General features: G+C 32.9%; 1 protein-coding gene across 1 annotated transcript in view; it reads left to right on the top strand.

The window, feature by feature from the left end:
• The window catches only part of FAT4 (FAT atypical cadherin 4), a 172,898-nt gene that overhangs the window by 58,609 nt on the left and 98,238 nt on the right, over positions 1–16,051 (top strand). The gene's annotated exons all lie outside the window — the stretch shown is intronic.

The raw sequence follows: 16,051 nt of genomic DNA, 5'->3' as shown, positions 1-16,051 counted from the left end.
AATTATTAAAAAGACATAAATTGAAAGAAACTTTGGTGGTTTCGAACACTATTAAGACAATATTAATCTGCAAAAGCCAAGTAATTTTTGTCACAATAATCTATATTGAAGTTTTTTCAGAAAATACTTTTGAAAAGAAAGACCTATACAATGTAATATACAAATGTGTGTGGTAGTTTAAGGGAAATTTTATGTGAAAATTTGCCTAAAGCTTTTTTTCCATATAATATACATAGAATATTTTTAAAAATTGTAAATAAAAACATTGACAATGCTTACTTAACTCTTTAATATTAGTAAAAAAGTTGTTAATGATTATTAAAACTGACCTATTCTCTTATTAGAAACTATTCTCTGATTAACTTAAATAATCACAGGCTCTAATATATAAATACAATCACTAGAGGAAAGGGATACATTTCCTGTAACTTTTATTAACATAGACTGTGAGGATTCTATTAGTCTAGACAAGAGAACTGCAATATTTCTTTTGTCTTATTTTGACATCTGATGAAATGCTTGCAATTCTGTACTACTAGGTTTCCATGAATCTTCTACTCAACTATAGTTTAATTTTTGCATACTTACTGAGTGTTTAAAAAATGTGATTATTTTCTTTAATGATTTATTTATTTATTTGAAAGAGAGAGAGAGAGAGAGAGAAATTGGAGTAGGAGGGACAGAGAGAGAAGGAGAGAGATTCTCAAGCAAACTTCCTACTGAGCTCGAGGTTTCACTCATGGCTTGATCTCAAGACCCTGAAATCATGACCTGAGCCAAAACCAAGAGTTGAATGCTAACTTACTGTGCCACCCAGGGGCCCTTCTTCTTCTTCTTCTTCTTTTTTTAATGTTTCAGTTTTTGTTTAAATTCAAAGCTATAGTCATCAAGAAGGTATGGTACTGGTACAAAAAAAAAAAAAAGAACAAAATAGAAAACCCAGAAATGGATCACAACCATATGGTCAAGTAATCTTTGACAAAGTGATTAGTTTCTTAAATTCTTAAGTGCAGAGAAAACTAATTACTAGTAGGAGGCTCTGCAAAATATTTTTCTTTTCTTTTTTTTTTTTTTTTTTTTGGTTCCAGGGAAGAGAATATACTTGAAAAATAAAATCAAAACATCTATTGATACCTTCCTATTCATAATTGTATTGTCATGAATTGAGAAGGAATTAGAGTGTAGCGACAAAATAATCAAACCATATTTCATGGAGTTGGTTATTTGTAGTCAGTACATATTTATGATTGGCATGTCTTTTTCATAACTCTTGAGTCTTATATCTTGCATAAATATACAGACATTTTCTTGTATTTTGCAGTCTTTCTATTGGGAGGATACATTTCTGTAGCAATTTAAAGATTTATTGAAAGTGAATTATTTTTTAAAGTTTACTGAGTTTCTTTTGATATCTTTATTTTGCTAAAAATCATTGGCAACTTAGCTTTGACAATGAAAAATAGAAGACAGAAGATGTACTGAAACATCTTTTTAATTTAATTTGTCATTTATTTCTTTGTTCTTGAAGTTTAATGAATTTTCCTTCTTTTAATTCGTTCTTATTTTGATAGTAATCAGGATATCATTCTTAGATTTTCATTATTTGATATATTGTAATAGTTGATGGTCCATCCCTGTTCTTAATTTTGCATATAAAACAGGGTTCTCTTCATTTATGTGTATGTAACAACAAAATAAGCTTCTGCAATGAGTATATTGGTTTATTTTTTTACATTTCATATTTTTTAAGTTTTTATTTAAATTCCAGTTATTAACATACAGTGTTATATTAATTTCAAGTGTACACGTCGTGATTCAACACTTACATTACCACTGTTCAACATGACAAGTGCACTCCTTAATCCCTATCTTCTATCTAACCCATCCCCCCCCTCCTTCCCCACTGGTAACCACCAGTTTGTTCTCTATAATTAAGTCTTTTTCTTGATTTTCTCTTTCTCTCCTCTTTTTCCCTATGATTTTTGTTTTGTTTCTTAAATTCCACATATGAGTGGTATTTGTCTTTCTCTGACTTATTTTGCTCAGCTTTATTCTCTCTAGCTCTATCCATGTCATTGTAAATGACAAGATTTCACTCTTTATCACTGAATATATATATATATATATATTATATATCTCATATAAACACATCTCTATCTGTTCATCAATCAGTGAGCACTTGGGCTGCTTTCCTATCTTGGCTATTGTAAATAATGCTGCTATAAACACAGAGGTGCATCTATCCCTTTGAATTAGTGTTTTTGTATTCTTTGGATAAATACTCAGTACTGCAATTTCTGGATCATAGGATAGCCCTATCTTTAACTTTTTGAGGAACCACCGTACTGTTTTCCACAGTGGCTACACTAGTTGACATTCTCACCAACAGTGCAAGAGGGTTCCTTTTTCCCCACATCCTCACCAATATTTGTTGTTTCTTGTGTTGCTGATTTCAGCCATTCTGACACATGAGAGGTGATATCTCACTGTAGTTTTGATTTGCATTTCCCTGATGGTAATTAATGATGAAATTCTTTTCATGTGCTTGTTCGCCAAATGCATGTCTTCTTTGGAGAAATGTCTGTTCATGTCTTCTGTCCTTTTTTTAATTGAGGTTATTTGTTTTTTGGGGTATTGAACATATAAGTTCTTTATATATTTTAGATCTTAACCCTTTATTGGATATGTCATTTGTAAATATCTTCTCCCATTCAATAGGTTGCCTTTTAGTTTTGTTCATTGTTTCCTTCATGATGCAGAAGTTTTTTATTTCGATGTTGTCCCAATAGTTTATTGTTGCTTTTGTTTCTCTTGCCTCTGGAGACCTATCTAGAAAAAAAAGTTGCTACTGCCAATGTCAAAGAGGTTACCGCCTGCATTCTCTTCTAAGATCTTTATGGTTTCAGGTCGTGCATTTAGGTCTTAATCTATTTTGAGTTTATTTTTGTGTATGATGTAAGAAAGTAGTCCAGTTTCTTTCTTTTGCCATGTTGCTGTCCAGTTTTCACAATGCCATTTGTTGAAGAGACTTTTTCCTGTCAAATATTCTTTCCAGTTTTGTTGAAAATTAATTGACCATACAGTTGTGTATTTATTTCTTGGTTTTCTATTTTGTTGTATTGATAGATGTGTCTATTTTTGTGTCAGTACCATACTGTTTTGATTACTACAGTGTTGTAATATAACTTTAAGTTTGGAATTGTGATGCCTCCAGCTTTGCTTGTCTTTTTTCAAGATTGCTTGGCTGTTTGACGTATTTAGTGGTTCCATACAAATTTTAGGATTGTTTATTCTAGTTCTGTGAAAAATGCTGTTGGTATTTTGATAAGGATTGCATTAAATGTATAGATTGCTTAGGTAGTATAGATATTTTAACAATATTTGTTCTTCCAATCCATGAGCATATTTTTCCAATTCTTTGTGTTGTGTTCAATTTCTTTCATCAGTATTATATAGTTTTCAGAGCACAGGTCTCTCATCTCATTGATAATGTTTATTCCTAGGTATCTTATTATTTTGAGTGCTGTTGTAAATGGGATTGCTTTCTTTTTTTAATTTCTCTTTCTGCTGCTTGGTTATCGGTGTATAAAAATGCAACAGATTTCTGTATGCTGATTTTGTATCCTGTGACATGAATGAATTCATGTATCCGTTCTAGTAGTTTTCTTGTGGAGTCTTTTGGGTTTTCTACATATAGTATCATATCATCTGCAAAGAGTGAAAATTTTACTTCTTCCTTACTAATGTGGATCCTTATAATTTCTTTTTGTTGTCTGGTGGGTGTGGGTTGAACTTCATGAATTGAAGTACTATGTTGAATAAAAGTGAAGAGAGTGTAGATCCTTGTCTTGTTTCTGATGTTAGGGGAAAAGCTCTCAGTTTTTCCCCATTAAGAATGTTAGCTTTGGGTTTTTCATATATACCCTGTATTATGTCGAAGTGTGTTCTCTCTAAACCTACTTTGTTGAGTGCATTGAAATGAGCATATGGTTCTTATCATTTATCTTATTGATGTGATGTACCATGTTGACTGATTTGCAAATATTGAACCACCGTTGCAGCCAGGAGTAAATCCCACTTGATTGTGGCGAGTGACTTTTTTAATATATTTGGATTCACTTGAGGATTTTTGCATCTATATTTCTAGGGATATTGGCCTGTAGTTCTCTTTTTCAGTGGAACCTTTTTCTGGTTTTGGTATCAGGGTAATGAGTATTGGGTTTAAGTCATTGAATAAACATATATTAAGTGACTTCTGTATGGACAGACACTATGGTAGAAACTAAATGTTCCATCAAAGCTTAGAAGAGAAGCAGTCTTTCTGAGTTCATTGGAATAGGATTTCTAAATGTAATTAAAGCACAGTCCGCTGTAAAAAATGTTTTGGAAGTGAGTTTAAGATTTTCATAAGATATATATTATATTTCCCATCAAACAAAAACTATATTCATTCCTATTTATTGATAAGCTGATGCTGTTTCAAATAAATTAAAATTGTTATAGTTTTGAAAAGATAACCACACACAACTCTAAAATGGGGTTTTATTGGTTGAGATAGTTGTTTAGTTGTAGATAGTTGTTTAAGATCTGTAAGGAAGTATAACAAACATACTAAATAATAATAAGCAACTAAATTAAATAATATAATAACCAACTAAATTAAAATAGATTGGCTGTAAGTCAAAATTTTGTCATCTACATCAAGTTATAGAAATTTCTTCCACTATGAAGACTAATGTGTGAGAGTGAAACAAAGTAGAGGGATTATTTTGACATTGCAGTAATTCCATTTAAAAAAAGAATGTAGCCAAGTCTAATGTGGGCTAATTGACTCAACCCAGTCATAATTTGCTGCTCTTGGTCAAATATTCCTTTCTTCCTCCCCCAATCTTTGGTTTGGGTGGGGGGACACTTGAAGGTCACATTTTTTTTGAGTTGCCCTCCTAAGAGATAAGGGTATGGTATGTGAAATGAGAATGAGAAGTTACACAGGTTAGGAAAATTTATGAATAGATTTATAACAATAAAACTTATCACACAGTATAAGGTATATCACAGTTATTAATATGCATCATCTTTTTTCCCTTTTTTGTCTTGTAAATAAAAAAATTAAGTAAAATATTCAACTAATGAATCTATTGTTTTGACTTGTGTATTTGTTAATTGTTGACACAATAGTGTTGCATATTAATGAGCCAAAAAATCTCAAAGGCCTACAGCAATACACATCTTTCTTGTGCACCTGCAGGTAGGCTATAGTTGGGATGATCTAGGCTGGGCTTAACTGGGAAGCTCTGCCTCAGACTCTACAAGCCTCTCAGCTGAGACTTCTCAACTCAAAAGCTCTTTTTAAAAAAATATTCTATTTATTTATTCTGAGAAACAGAGAGAGGCAGAGACATAGGCAGAGGGAGAAGCGGCTCCTCACAGGCAGCCAAATGTGGGACTCGATCCCAGGATCACAACCTGAGCCAAAGGCAGATGCTCAACCACCCAGGTGCCCCCACAACTCAATACCTCGTTTTCCTTCTGATGTTAGTGGACTAGCAGAGGAATATTGTTCTATTGACAACAGAGATACAGAGAGCAAGCACATTTTATGTCCCCACTTGTGTCATATTTGTAAATATCCCATTGACCAGAACAGTTGGTCATCATGGATGAGTTCACAGTCAAGAAGTAGAGAAAGAAAGCCTACCTTTACTGGGAGGAACTGTGCAGTTGCTTATAGGGAGGAGTGAAGAAGCCGGCTCAGTGATTCAGTCTACCACAGCTTGTAACTTTAATAAAAATCAAACTACTTTTCTATTTTTCAGCAGTCTGAATATAGTTTTTTTTCTATGTTTTATAAAATCCAGTATTTATTGGGCAAAAACAAAAGTGAAAATTGAAGAAATAAAAGGGTAGAATATTTTTGTTTTATACTACATTTCCCTTTTGATATAAGTCTACCATATTAAGATTTAACATCTATTGAAAAGTGTACTACAAGATGCTTTTGCAGGGTGTTTTGAAGAATAGTATAAAAATTTCCGTAAGTTTCATATACAACCACACATATTTTAACTTGATCTTTTATTCTGCATTTACTTTTGGGCGTTCTTAAGAATCTGTTAAAATTCTGAAATTATGCAGTATTGATTTCAGGAAAAGTTGAAGTGGTTACACATGATTGCCTCTGCCTTAAAAGAAATCCTTATTTGGTTCTAATTTGAACAATATTGAAAGCACAACAAAACTAGCTTTCTATTATGTCACCACACATTTACTGAGTTATGGAAAGCATTTTGTTTCAAGAATGGAGTTAACTATGTCTTGTCCGCACTTCAAGCCATTCTTGTCATTTCTGGCTACTCTCCAAGCCTGCCTGTTACTCATACAGATTTCTTTCCTAGTTAGAAATGCATTGAAATCCCAGGAACATATGCTGCTGACTGCTAGGAGAGTTTTAGTGATGAGAGATTAATGTAATTGCTTTTGTTTGAGAAATATAATTGGTCACAGTTACATACATGTAGCTTATATGAGAAATATGTTTTGTTTTAAAACTCATTATGTTTATTTTTACTTTGCTTTTAAAATCAAACTAAAAAGAATCTGAAGTGTGCATGCTTCCTTCTTTGCTCATATTCCAAAGCACTTGGGATAGAAACGGTACCAATATGTGTGAAATAAATGCACAGGTATCTAAATATATACATAATTTAAAGTTGAGATATAAAGTTTAAAATGACAAAATATTTGCAAGCCTAAAATTCCAAGGAGTATTGTAATTCCCAAATTAAGTATCATTTCCTCAAATATTATATCATGTTTCATTTACTAAAAGTGTTTTCTATAAAACAATATAGTAAAATAGTATTTAGTATATATTAGATAGCATGTTAGTGCTTATATTCTAGTAAAATGCAATAATTTTCCAGGGTTTTTTTTTTGTCATTAAAAAGAAAAACAATACTTAAATCCATAGATAAACTTTCTGATCATCTCTGAAACTTCATTAGAATTTGAGCCTGCAAAAGACCTGTGTCCTCAAGAGTTTCTGGTTCACTTACGCATGTGGTGGTGGTGGCTCTGTTGTTTTCTCTAATAGGTCCCACCTATTCCCTGCCTGTCTTTCATAGCATGGGATCATAGGTCTTTTCTCCAAAGTCTGATTTCTCCTTTTTTTTTTTTTTTTGGAAGAGTTCAGTTTCAAAAGTTCAGAAATACCCTCAGGATGAGAGAGTATACTATTATTACAGCCTCCACATACTCTTTTGAATTGGGTCAGTTATACATTAAGTAACTACCTAAAAACACTGTTCACAGAATATGATTAGACCTTGCATACCTACATAGTCCAAACATTACATTCCTGACATTTAGGACTTTTAAATGTAAACTGTGCTTTGCTAGGGCCTTCTCATAACTAAAATATGAGTCAGTTGCAAACCATAATAGAGTTTGGCTCTGCAACATGATGAAGTGTTCTGGATGTAGTGAAATGTTTCACCCAGACTCATGGCAGCAGAATTCCCAGTGGTCACCCAAAATAGGGAAAGAAATGAAGAACAAAATTAAAGGAACTATGTAAACCCTGGCACCATCCTTTCATGGCAATACAGCTTTTTATTGTTGTTAAGAAATGAAAGTACTTAAGAGTTTAAACCCATAAATTTTAGTACAAATACATGTTGAATTTTCTCTTTCCTAATGACTGAATTTAGCTCTCAACTTGAAATTTTAAAAAGGAGTAGATATATGTTCTACCAAATGAAATTATGTAGTTAGTTCAATAAGAAAACGAACATAGAATGTCAAACTTTCTGCTGAAATTTAATTAGAACTTCTGCTATGTAATCTTAGTATATATAGGCTTTGACGTACATTTACTAAATAAAATCTTGTTGTTGGAAGCCTGTATAGCAGGCAAAGTGTGTCAACCCCATTGAATTAAATGAATCCTGTAGTATTTGGCGTCAGTTGAAGAGTGAACACGTTAAACTATTGCCAAACATTTATTTTTTTAAAAGATTTTATTTATTTACTCATGAGACACACACAGAGAGAGGCAGAAACACAGGGAGAGGGAGAAGCAGGCTCCCCATGGGGAGCCCAATGTGGGACTCAATCCCAGGACCTGAGCTGAAGACAGATGCTCAACGACTGAGCCACCCAGGCGTCCCTATTACCAAACATTTAAAATATAAATTTGATTATCTGCTTGAGCCATGGTTTTGATACTTTTGTCCTGATGTTTTTCTTTTATGAATGTTGTGCTTAAGTGTCAAATTTAATATCAAATCCTAGAATGTTCCTTTTTACACACCACCCTGGTGCGATGATAGCAAGGCATCCCCCATGACTGAGCCTCTCACTGCCCTGAGGGCAAACTGCTACTCAGCACACAGTCTCCTCTCAGGCAGGAAAGGTGGGGTTTTCCTTTTCAGGGTCAAAGGAAGTGACAAGCCAGCCCTGATGGTTGTACTGATCATAGTGTGGATTTCAGCTTGGTTAAAATTGCTTTCAACTTCAAGTCCTCATTTGAGCCTGCATACAGAAAATTAAGTGGTAGGTCTCAGCATCTAGTTTCACTCTGATGAAATATAAGAATTGTTTTGAGTGTAAGATTAGACTTTTTCCCCTAGTGAATTTCAGTAGCACCTACACAGTATACACTAGGGCATCATTTAGTAAAGTGCTATTTAAGTCACATCACAATGACCTATTAAGGGTAATGCACAGTTGAATGAGCTTAGTTATTCTTTCAGGTTTACTCATGATCTGTGTGCTGTTTGTTGTAGCTGTTTCTGAAGTAGTAATAGGTGTTGATTAAATCTTACATTCCAGTCTCCCAAATGGGAGCTTTTCTGAACAAAACATACATACTATGTCTGAAGCTCTCTCTCTTTTTTAAATGATTTTATTTATTTATTATTTATTTATTTATTTATTTGTTTGTTTGTTTATTTATTTATGAGAGATGCAGAGAGAGAGAGAGAGAGAGAGAGAGAGAGGCAGAGACATAAGCAGAGGGAGAGGTAGGCTCCCTAATGGGAGGGGAGACTGCTGCGGGACTTGATCCCAGGACCCCGAGATCATACCCTGAGCCAAAGGCAAATGCTCAACCGCTGAGCCATCCAAGCATCCCTGTCTGAAGCTCTTTTAAGTTATCATTCTGAGTATGAAGTTATTGAATTATCATCCAATAGGATTTCATATCATAACATTTACACATGATGGCATGAGAGGCAGACAAGAGTTAGGAAAGCAATAGGATTGTATTGATACTAAATATCATTGTGATATAAGACAACTTTGATCAATACTCTCTTAAATACCAGTAACATACCTATTGTATTAAATTTGCTGAACTTATGACTCTAATAAAAAATGTAAAAATAATCTGGGTTTGCTCTTAAAACAGAAATATCTCTAGGGTAAAAGTTATATAGTAGGCCTGGATAAGTTGTAAGAATGGAAAAATGAATAGAAAACTCTTGCTGTAAGAATGTCAGAGTTTATTTATTTAATTTTAAAGATTTTATTTATTTATTCAGGTGACACACAGAGAGAGAGGGGCAGAGACATAGGCAGAGGGAGAAACAGGCTCCACGCAGGGAGCCTGATGCGGGACTCGATCCCGGGACTGAGGGATCACGCTCTGAGCCAAAGGTAGATTAGATGCTCAATGGCTGAGCCCACCTGGGCTTAAAAGGCACTAATCTGAACAATATAAATGATCTTTGGTAACATAAAGAGATTTTCAGTGACTAATTTCTATAATATACACGTTTATTAGAGAAATTAGAGCAATGAAGTACTATTATTGAAGTAATTTTTTTTTAGTTAGTTAAAGGTGTATTGAAATGCAATCTTTATGACATTATCATAATATCTTTGGAAGCTATATGTGTAAACTCTAAACGTGATTTTTGGTATAATGCTGTGTCACAGTTTATATGGTCTAGGTAACAGTATTACTTGAAGAACTTAATTTTGAGGTGTTAGTTTCACAAAAATAAAAACACAATACTATAAGCATTTCTGCCACTAAGAAAGCAACTAATCAAGTACTAGGAGCCTTGATACATCTACTACTATTTTATAGTTTTGTGTACTTTATGTCTATCTCACCAACCATTTAGATTTTAGTCATTTCTGAAAATGAATAAATTTATGATTGCATCTTTCAAGAAAAAGAAACAAAATCTTTGTAGACCTTATAAAAGCAGTAACTTTTACTGATATCTACAGAGAATTTAGCTAGTTTACTTGTAATATATACCCACCACCCTCCTGCTCAATGATTAACAGTCTTCAGGGGCATCGATTAAAAAACCTTCACAGATTATTTTCCTTTAATGTAAAATATGAAGAAACTTAAAAATGGAACAAATGTGGATAAAATAATATTTTAGTTAATTAAATATTAATTTCTTCAAAGTCATTTTCTTATTGACATCAAATGCATATTTTGTTTGAAAGTTCATTGTCTTCATGCACAGATTAGAGGCTTTGGTCTAAGATATATTCAGCTTTCACTATGGTTCTGGCTATTTCCACACACAGGTCTCTGGAAAAAAATCACTGGGCTTGATTTAGGAGGCTGACCACTGTTTTTCCTAAATAAATCACTTGACATTTCTCGTCTTACTTTTGATTCTCTGTAAAATAGAGGAGAGGGACTTGATGATATTTAATACACCTAAAATATTATTATATCGACTTGCAAATAAATAGATTTCTGAACTTTTAGGGTACTATAAACTATACAATTTACCAAAAGGAAAAAAAAATAGATTGTCTTTCATTCTTATTTATTAAGAACCATTTTATGTAGTTTGTAGGAAGATTTTGAACTAAAAAATGTGTTTTAGATATACGTTCACCCTTATTCACAAAGAATCACTTTATTTAGCTTACAGAGAGGTTATGAATCTAAGAATGTATTTTTAATTATGGTTGATATAGTGACCACTATGAAATTATTGATTTATTAACTGGGGAATCAGTTTATAATGGACCTTGATATTTTAGTCAATTCCTTAGTCTTAACATATTATTTTTGTATATCAGTTTAAATCAGTGAAATGCCATATTTTATAGTTATAGCTACATGATGTAATGATTTGATAATTGATATTGCTAATTAATGTTTATTGATTATGCAGTTTTATTTATTATATACCTGATTTATTCACTTAAAAACACTTAAAATTCACTTAAAATATAGTTGATTTATTCACTTAAAATTAAAAATAAATTCCCAAGATATAATGTCATTCTTGATGCACTACAGAATAAAATGATAGACTGCATATTATAGGAAATAAAAAAAATCAAGAGGAAAGTTTTTTTTAATTTTTTATTTATTTATGATAGTCACAAAGAAAGAGAGAGAGAGAGAGAGAGAGAGAGAGGCAGAGACATAAGCAGAGGGAGAAGCAGGCTCCATGCACCTGGAGCCTGATGTGGGATTCAATCCCGGGTCTCCAGGATCACGCCCTGGGCCAAAGGCAGGCGCTAAACCGCTGCGCCACCCAGGGATCCCAAGAGGAAAGTTTTGTACTCATTTCAAAGCAACTATTTACATAGTAAAATTTTCTGTTTTTAAATATCTGTTTAAGGACAGCCCGCATGGCTCAGCGGTTTAGCGCCGCCTTCTGCTCAGGGCCTGATCCTAGAGACCCGAAATCGAGTCCCACATCGGGCTCCCTGCATGGAACCTGCTTCTCCCTCTGCCTGTGTCTCTCTCTGCCTTTCTCTCTCTGTCTCTGTGTCTCTCATGAATAAATATATAAAATCTTTAAAAAAATTAAAAATAAATAAATAAATAGATATCTGTTTATTCAGTGGGTTGAGTATCAAGGACACTTCCCTTCAGCATAAAGAAGTTTGGTGACAATACTTATAGTCATTGTTTAAAATTTAACTATTACCATTATCAAACTATCAAAAGATAGCCTGTTTTTAAATTGATTGGTCATTAGATCCCTTAATCTCAGTCGTGTTTTTGTTTCTATATATAATCATTCATTTACCAGGGTTTCACTGCCTAGGGATCAGGTGTCTCAGCCAAGAAAGTGATTATTTCTGAAGGTCTTTCAATGGTCACAGAGGTGGTGGCAGTGGACAATACCTATGGCTTGACCATTAGCTGCAGCTGATGTTTTGTTATGAATAAGTCAACCACAAAGTTACCAACTGCCCTTGTAATTGTAGCAGTTGAAACTACATATGTTTCTGAAAAGCCAACTATCTAAGCATAAACAAAGGTCAACATTTGATAGGCAGGCATAAAATATGCAAGTAATGTTTCTTTAATCTTTAAGGGTAAATTTTCACAAACTTTCAGAATAGATACCTTGAAAATGCCCCTTGGATTTAAGTTATAGAAGCTGTTGGCAGTTTCTGTTTTGTTTTTATTTTAAATATAGTCACATGTGAAGGGAAGTTTCTGAGTTCAAAATTGATTTTATTTTACTTTATTTTTGCATAATGAATATTTAAATGCAATTATTTTACTGATTTCAGGTATAAACAACTGTGAAGATACACATAAAACATTGAATTGGCACAACTAGCACTAAAAGCTTACTTGTGCAGTAATTTTTGCTTTGTCTTTTTAGAGAATGGAATGTATTTTTCAACATATACTTTTTTATCTTAGGAACGATATTGTAGACTATTTTAAAATCTTGGAATTTCAAATAAACTGCTAATAGCCATTGTCTGGGTTATTAAAGTGATCTAGTTTGTACCGAAAGAAAGAAGTCTTTAAAAATTAGAAAAATCTTAATTCTTATTTTTAAATGTCTTCTCTAAACTTTTAATGTTTGATTTCTGTGATTATATAATAACATTTCAAAGTAAATCATATCAAATATTATTCCGAAGAAGGCTCATAATGGCTCTTAGGTTGGTGGTATATTCAAGAGTGAGCCAAGCACATGTTAGGGTCTGGAGTCATCAGGAGGATGGTAACTGCCAAGGGCAGGATGTAAGGCAGTTCAAAAAATTATCCATAATGTTAGAAATAAATTTTTTTGAAACAAAATTTCGACAGTGTGTTTTCCCAGAGATAACTGTAAATGTTTTTATTGGTGTATATTTCTGTTATCAAACTCCACTTCTTTATTGCAAGAGATGTGACCTGTCTTATTTTCTTCTGTATTTTTAGTCACTAACATACGCCTGTTATGTGATAGATTCTAAAATATTGAATAAATAAATACTAGAATCAGTGATGACATTGCAAACAAGGTCCATATTCCTGAAATTCCTGGTAGGTAGAAACATGGCACAGGGTATCAGGAGAAGTGAAGGGATTGCAGGATGACACCTACCCATGCTAAGGAGTTCATATCTCATTTTCTGCATAATTATTAGCCCAGGCTATTGGGAGAACTGAGAAAAGCCATCCTAAAGACTTTATAGGGATATCTGAGGAATTGTGGAATAGAAAAGAGATACTGGACAATTAAGAGAAAAATCTAGATTTCTGCCTCCAAGAAAGGAATATTAGGTTCTTAACTTTTTAATTGGTAAGCTGACACTGATTTTAGGAAAAATAATAGGCTGACTTGTTAAATGAATGATGTGTGGTATCCAAAAAAAATAATAATAATAACCCTTACATATACCAGATACAATGATAAAATATTCTATATCTGTTTTTATAATTAGTTGACTATAGAGACATTCAAAAATGTTTAGTTTTGAATTCATTAATATTAAACTAAATTTATTTTTCATAGTAAAATAGAAAAGCTCTTTCTACCTGAAATGATGGAGTTGGCCAAAACCTCATACAGCATACATGATCAAAGACTATATATTTCTGTTATCAAACTCCACTTCTTTATTGCAAGAGATGTGACCTGTCTTATTTTCTTCTGTATTTTTAGTGACTAACATACGCCTGTTATGTGATAGATTCTAAAATATTGAATAAATATTGAATAAATATTGAATAAATAAATACAGCTCTAGAGCTGTATCTGGGGATCAGTAGAACAGTCTTTATTTTTTCTTAAATTCTGATACAGAGAGATTTATTGGCTGACTCACGATTATTTGGCTAGTTAGTTCATATGTAAGTGATTCAGATTCCAGACAGAAATAATATGCACATAGAGTTGTGACATACTCTTCAAATATGATTCATTGTGTTTATTTTGTTTTGTTTTTTTCATTGTGTTTATTAAACATACACACCTATAACATGAGAGAGAAAGGTTTGCGTAGCACTAGAGAAAACTTACTAGCTCTGTGTCATTGGGCAATTACTTAATCTGCTTACCTTTGTTAACTAGTTTCTCTAATAGGAAGATAATAGTATTTTTCCTCATAGTGTTCTTTTGAGGACTTTTAAAAATGTGTATGTATATATATACATATATATATATGTATGTATGTGCACACACATATAACTTAAAACTATGTCTAGGACATATATTAATTATTGTGTTATAACTATTAAAATATAGAAAGGGGCTTGTTCAATTCATGCACTCACCATTTATAATGAGGTACCTTTCTGGAATACCCAGTATGTTTCTAGTGTGTGGTACTCTTTCCTGATCCATCTTTGATATCCTATTTAATTGGTGTCAATATGGATTATCCTTACTCTCAATTTAGTGGTCTTCCTTAAACACACACACACACACACACACACACACACACATATACACTTAGACACACACACTCATATATGCACATTCTCTCACAAATACACTTACAAAATATCTTTCTCTCTGTCTCTTTCTCTCTCTCTCTCTCTCACACACACACACACACACACACAAAAGCATACACAAGATTGGTGTGTTGGTTTCCAATGAGACCAAGTCATAAAATTATAGATGGAAGACCATTTAGAATTGAAAAAAAAATTATTAAGCTAAAAAGTTAGAGTTGAGTTGTGAGGTATTTCCATCAGTTATTTCTTATTCTTTATTTTTCTACTGTATTTTAAGGACTATGCACACATATATGAAAATTCACACATAAAATGTAAATATAATTATTAATTTCCAAAGAACATTATTATATTTTTGGGTGACCATCAAGTCATTGATTCTTAAATCCATGTGTTTGAGACTTTTGAGATACATATATGTGTATGTATGTAATTCAAAGCTCTTCCTACAAGAAAACTTCATATATATTCAATATGTTCCAGAGATGAACAATATAAATTGTATTTTTGATGTTGGGTTGTAGGACTTGGAATTCTGATTTATTAAATAATTTTCTCAAAATCCCTCCATGGCTCTCAGAAACTCCTAGATCTGTGCTCACAACTTCAAAACCAAGATTAATCTTTTATCAAACACTTCCCTCTAGGCTAAGCATTTTGTTGGCATCATCAAAGTCTGGTCTTCATAAAATTCTCTAAGACACGAAATATTAATCTCAATTTTAGGATGAGGAGACTAAGGCTAAGATAAATGAAATACTCAGGATTACCTGGCTAATAATTTGGGGAGTCAGACCTGAATTTCAGTTTTTCTGATTTGAAATAATCCATGCTATTTACAACCATGCAAGGAAGTTAGAAATTGGCTGCAGTTGTAGATACTATGGACCTTTTCTTAAAGGAAGTGGTACAGAGAATGACGTGAGCCCAAACTAGAAGTGGCACATTTCCAACTGCTGAGACTGCCTGTCTAGACTAATCTGAGCCATTTGCTGTGATGAAGCCTGTCCTATTATTAAGGTGGAACTAAAGGTATAATAATTATTTAGTACTTAATTTTATATATTGTTTTCTGGGTTTTTCTTTTTATAATTTGTTAATCTATTTATTAGTGTAGCTCTGCTGTATTTCCCACTCATTCCATGTAGGAGAATAATGACAGTTCTATCTCCTGCTTCTCCCCCAACCCCATCTCTACCTCCTCCGGGCAAAAGATGAAATCAGAATTCGTTTGCTCTCTTCTTTTTTCCTCAGATTTCTCTGCACTGGTCTTAGATCTGATGGAGTTTTTGCAGTTTAACTATAAAATATGACATTTCATCCCATGAGAAAAATGTCTTTGTTATATCCTAGCTAAATGGC

This window comes from Vulpes vulpes, chromosome 4 (assembly GCF_048418805.1).
Source record: "Vulpes vulpes isolate BD-2025 chromosome 4, VulVul3, whole genome shotgun sequence".
NCBI classification, from domain to species: domain Eukaryota; kingdom Metazoa; phylum Chordata; class Mammalia; order Carnivora; family Canidae; genus Vulpes; species Vulpes vulpes.
This window is presented reverse-complemented; position numbering and strand designations above follow the sequence as displayed.